This window comes from Myotis myotis, unplaced genomic scaffold (genome assembly GCF_014108235.1).
Source record: "Myotis myotis isolate mMyoMyo1 unplaced genomic scaffold, mMyoMyo1.p scaffold_m19_p_1, whole genome shotgun sequence".
In the NCBI taxonomy this organism is placed as follows: Eukaryota; Metazoa; Chordata; class Mammalia; order Chiroptera; family Vespertilionidae; genus Myotis; species Myotis myotis.
The window spans coordinates 191171994-191177993 of record NW_023416313.1 but is presented as its reverse complement, the minus strand read 5'-3'; the positions used below and the strand labels follow the sequence as shown (position 1 = coordinate 191177993).

The following is a 6000-nucleotide window of genomic DNA, read 5'->3' as shown; positions in this document are numbered from 1 at the left end:
CGACTCACAGGAAGTGCCTTTAAAGAGGGAGCCTGCTCTCCTTTTCTCCTTTTTCTTGGAAATGTTGATGGACAGCTGGAGCTCAAGAAGTCAGCTGGGACCCTGAAGCAAATGCCACATGTCAAGGAATACAGAACAGTAAGACACAGGTAAACTGGGCCCTGATGATACTACAAATCTTCCCTAACAGCTGGACTGCTTTTCTCTAAATGTATCTTACGTAAGAATTAAACTTCCATCCAGTTTAAGCCATTGTTCTTTGGGGGTTTCCGTCACTCACTGATGACCCTAATCCTAACTGGCAAAAACAGTGACCATATTTTCATTTATTCTACAAATATTTCCTGAGCACCACTGTGCGCCAAGCACTGTTCTGACTCTAGAAACACAGCAGTGAACCAAACAGGCAGAGTCCCCCTCCTCTCCTCCCATGGGGCCCAGTCCTAGCTCAGCATCCACACAGCTCCTCGCACAGTGTTAGGCATCTAGGCGCTGAGAAGTCAACAATGAGCCCTCGTGTTATTTTTTGGTTTAAAACTGCTTTTGTGTTCATAAGTCTGAAAATCTCTGTGCAAGTAATGCTCAAAGAAAAAAAATCACAACTGCTATTTAAAAGAAATAAAATATTTAACCAACCTTTCCTGTTACTATACACCCCCATTCTCCCCCCCAAATAGGTAAACACATGAGCAAAGCCTACTGTTATCTTTTAAATCATAGACTATGATGCTGCAACGATGCCAGCTCAAAATAATGCATTATTGTGTTACACATACCCCTTGATGCCTCCATTTCCTTCTCTGTAATAGGGATATGGATAGGATTGTTGTGAAAATTAAGTGAGATAATGTCTCAGAAATGGTTACTAAATATTAGCTATATTCAGTTGACAATAAATATTAACAGCTTTTAAAATATTCATCATCTTTACTTCAGTAATTTCATTTCTGGGATTCTATCCTAAGAAAATAATCTGAAGTATGAGGGGAAATTTTATGGAAAAAGAAAAATGCTGAGCCCAGAGTCATGTATAATGGACTGGAACTGAAGATTCAGTGACCTTTCCCTGCCACTGGGACTTTCATCCCATGGTGAGCTGGGGCCTAGCACTCTGGCCCACGCTGAGATTTATAAACCCCAGGCTAGATGGGAAGATGCAGACAGGGTTGGGAAGAGGCTGAGAAGAATGGAGAACTTAAGCCCAACTTCCTGGCAAGGCAGACTTACAAGAAGGTCTGGTTCAAAATGTCAAGTGCATCAGGGTAGAGCAGAACAAGAGAGCCAACATGAAGCTTGACCCCTGAGATCAGCCTCCTGGAGGGAACATTCTAAAATGTGAATCCTGGAGATGAGCCCTGAGAACGGGTGGGAAAGGGACGGAAGAACCCCCTACAGAGCATCTCCGCGCAGTTGGTGGGTAGCCAGGAGATGCTGGGTCCTGAATAGAAACAAAATAAATTTCCATCATGAGAGGAAGGGCTAAATAAATGATTGAATACCACAAGGAAATATTATGTAACCATTACAAAATGGTGATTAGAAAGACTATAGTAATTGAGAAAAATACTTGACTATTGACAAATACATAGGCTTAGGTACATAGAGTGCATGTACTATATACTTATATATACTTATGTGTATATATAAGTACATGCAATATTTATATGTAAATGTACATATGTACTTATATATTTATGGTATGTACTTATATGTAAGTATACACTACTACGTGTGTATACATACATCTGTATATATATGTATATGATAGCAACTATGGCATATGTGTAGAAAAATACTTGAAGGAATAACATCAAAATGCTAATAATTGTTGGATTAGAAATGTAAAATAATGGTAATTTGCCTTTTTTCTCTATTTGTTAAATTTTTTTTAATATATATTTTATTGATTTTTTACAGAGAGGAAGGAAGAAGGGATAGAGAGCTAGAAACATCGATGAGAGAGAAACATCGATCAGCTGCCTCCTGCACACTCCCCACTGGGGATGTGCCCTCAACCAAGGTACATGCCCTTGACCAGAATCGAACCTGGGACCCTTGAGTCCGCAGGCTGATGCTCTATCCACTGAGCCAAACCAGTTAGGGCTGTTAAATTTTTTTTAATGTGTAGGTTTTCAAAACTTAGGCATGAGGACAAAAAGAAAATTAGGCATATTTATCTAAATGTTATAGTGCTACTCTTCCAGAGATTTGTTTCTTAAGAATAAAATATGTGGTCTTAGGCAATGGGCCATATTTTCAGTCTCCTAAATCCTTTTTTCCAAATATCAACTGATGAGATTCCAGAGAAGGAATGTTCCTTTTTTGGACTAGTTTTGGCTCTTTGGGAATAAGTATAAGTCTTTGCTGACATGAGATGTCATTTAGGGGACAAAACTTAAAAAATGTACTTATGGGATACATACTCAATGTTTGGCAATTAAGGTTGGCCCTTTCCAAAGTTTCTAACTTGCTCTCAGGGTAACCCTCATTCACACATTACATAACCTAATACACAAGGAAGTAAAAGGCTACAACTGTAAGTACTATTACATTCCTCACATTATATACTTTTTCAACCTGATGATGAACTTCTTGACAGAAGAGCTGTCATTTCAGCCCCTGAATTCCCCAGAGTACAAGCTTATCTTTGATTTTGGGAACTCTACAGGTGATAAGATCAATTAATCTATTTGACAGAATGGCCACATGATTATCAATACCGACCATGAGGCCTGCCAAAGACCTCCCATGAATTCTCTGAATCAAATCAATGCAGGCAAATATTTAGAATGTCATCCTTCATTGTCAAGGATTGATTTTGAATTTAATGTAAAAATAAAAATGATTTTTAAGTTCCTCTAAACAGTTGGGGAACTGTGAATGTGGATTGGGTATTAGATAAGGAGAAAATACATGGAAAGGCAGAGATCCTTGACTTTAAAAATCAAGTGACAAAACATTAAGTAAGGTGTGATCCCATTCTAGGAACAAAAATACTCACATGCATAACTGAAGGAGGTCCGGAACCAAACACAGTGAAGGGCTGCAGGAATCACCTCTGGATAATAAAAATAGTGTTTTTACATTCTTATTTTTTGCTTATTTGTTTTTTTTACTTTCTATAATACACATATACTGTGTTTGTAATAATAAAAGATTATTTTCAATTTTTTTAAAAAAGCTCCCCTTCGATTTAAAAATAGACCCATGCAATTTTCTGGTGCTGGCTACATACGATGTTCAGAATGAAATGCCAGAACCCACTAGAAAGCCAGAAATGTGGAAATAGCCTCCTCTTAAGTAAGGAAAATAAATTCAGAAAGAAACTCTCATGGGAAAAAGTTGATCTTGCAAGATTCCCTATTTGCCAGTGCAAAGGCTGAACACATTTTGCATAAGATTTGGATAAATAGATGTTAAGGTTGTTTACCAAAACCAAATTCACATTCTCATCATTTTGATGTTACCCATCATTAATCACAATCTCCCAAGGAAAATCTTGGGACTGCCACTCTACCTTCTCCTATCGGTTCATAGCGTTTCCTTTAAAATATAACAACTAGCTGAACTAGTGATATTTGACATTTTTTTTCATATGTTAGTAATCCTGAAATATTCATCTATTATAGTTGAACTGATGAATAAAGGTAAATTATTCATTGGCCACTTCAGCGGTAATGATTCCATAGCAGCTGTTATTTACCTGGGCAACGGTCCTCAAATTAGAATAATTCTCTGAGTCAGCTCTGGGCTCCATGCTGCTACTCCTTATGTTTAACAGATAGGTTGTAGCAGCTCCAAAAAACCATTGTGGGCCAAGAAGTAAATACCCATTTTCAAAAGTGTAATTATATACTATATTTATATTATAATCAGAGATATGATCATCAGGTAAATAATTAAAAGTGACAAGTCTGAAAACTAAACTAAATGACTCCCAAGGAAACAAAAGGCACTTTTAGGCCACCTTTCAAGCAATATACATATGTGTAGTGAATGTTATTTTTTTTCTTTGCCCCAAAAGAAAGAAGCATATAGAAATAATTATATAGCTCCCCTCTACCCTCCAAATTAAAGGTTTGCGCCTAGAAGGAAGTAAAATAAAATCGTGCCAATTTTAAACACACCCTCTTCAACATTGATAAAGGATTTCTTTGCTTATAAGGACTCTTACTGTTGCATGAGATTTTGAAACCAGAACACAGAAAGCCTGTGTTTTTCAGAGCAGGGTGGGGAGTTTTGGGGAAGCACATGACTGGCTCTCCTGCAGGACTCTGCTAGGTCTTTGAATTCTCTTCAAAATAAATGTTAAAAAGAAATGAGTCTGTGGATTTGGGTTCTGCCATAACAGTATGAGCCCATTATAGCCTATCCTTCCTACTGATTACAATTAAAAACTCTGACAAAAATATGGGGAAAATAAACTACCTAAAGACTGTGAAAGCAAAAATAGCTGGTGGATTGGGGTGAGGGGGTGGGAGTTTCCTTTTTTTCTCTTTTCTTACTCAGTTTTATCCTGAGGGCAGGCCCCAGTTTCCGAGCAGTGTTTGCTACAGGCAGTTAAAATTTCAATATGAATATGTCTTTCTAGCCAGAGGATCCAGGAAATATTGACCCTATGGGATGGAGAGAGTAGGAGAAATCCCAAATGAGAGGAAAAGGAAATAGAGACAGGGGTCCCCTGATTTGGGGTATGAACTCTTGGTTCAATCTACCATCTGAACCAAGCATGCAAGGTACAGACACAAACCAACACAGAAGAACTTGGGGTCACAGAGCCTAATTGGGATGACTGCCTGCTAAAGCCAACACAGCATTCTCCTGAGGATTCTGAAAGGACTTGGAACCTATACAACATTACTGTGACAATGTTCAGGATACCATCTGAAATTACTCGACAACCAAAGAAACAAGAAAATAGGACCAATTCTCAAGAGGAAAACAATAGATGCCAACCTCAAGAGGACCTAAATGTTGAAACTACCAAAGACTTTTAAAATTATAATTATGATCCTTGAGGTAAAGGACAAAGACATTGGAAATGAATGAAAAGATAGAAATTCTCAGCAGAGAAATAGAAACTACCAAAAAAAAAATCAAATTGGAAAGTTTAGAAATTAAAAATACAGACTCTGAATTTTTTAATTCACTGGATGCTCTTCCACAGGAGACCTACTCCCCACCCTGTTGCCCTGACTCTAGTGGCCCCTGAGAAGTTCCAGCACATTTTGCCAGTACTCAACACCAATATCCATGGATGGTGGAAATAGCCTTTGCCTTCACCGCAGGTAAGGGTATGCGGCAAAGATATGCTCAGAGGTGTTGAGAAAAACAGACATCGACTGCACCAGGAGGGTAGGAGAGCTCACAGAGGATGAGGTGGAACACGCGATCACCATTATGCAGAATCCCAGCTCAGTTCTTGAACAGACAGAAGGACATAAAGGATGGAAAATACAGCCAGGTTGTGGCCAGTGGTTTGGGCAACAAGTTCCCTGAAGACCTGAAGCAACTGAAGAAAATCTGGGCCCACGGAAGCCTGCACTTTTGGGATCTTCAAGTTCCAGATTAGCACACCAAGATCATGGGCCACTGGGGTTGCACAGTGCGTGTATCTAAGAAATAAATCTGTAGGCCTTGTCTATTAATAAATTCACTGGATAGGCTCAATAGCAGAACATAAGGGAAAATGAAGATAGAGCAATAGAAATTATCCAAACTGAAGAACAGAAAGAAACAATTGAAAGAAAAAAATGGACAAAGGTTTCCAGACCTTTAGGACAATATCAACAAGCCTAAGATTGGGATTCTACAAAACAATTATTATAACTAATAAATGAATTTAGCAAGGTGCAGGGTTCAAGATTAATATACAATATTAATTGTATTCTTACATATTCCTAGCAAATAATTAGAAAATGAAAATTTCAAAATTTCTGTTTACAGTATCACCAAAATCATAAAATATTTAGGAATGAATCTAACAAAAGGAGACCAAGA

The 6000-nt window shown here is 38.0% G+C and overlaps 1 pseudogene; it reads left to right on the top strand.

Moving 5' to 3' along the window:
* The first annotated feature begins 5153 nt into the window (after positions 1-5153).
* On the top strand, positions 5154-5626 carry LOC118678811 (annotated as a pseudogene).
* Positions 5627-6000: the final 374 nt, after the last annotated feature.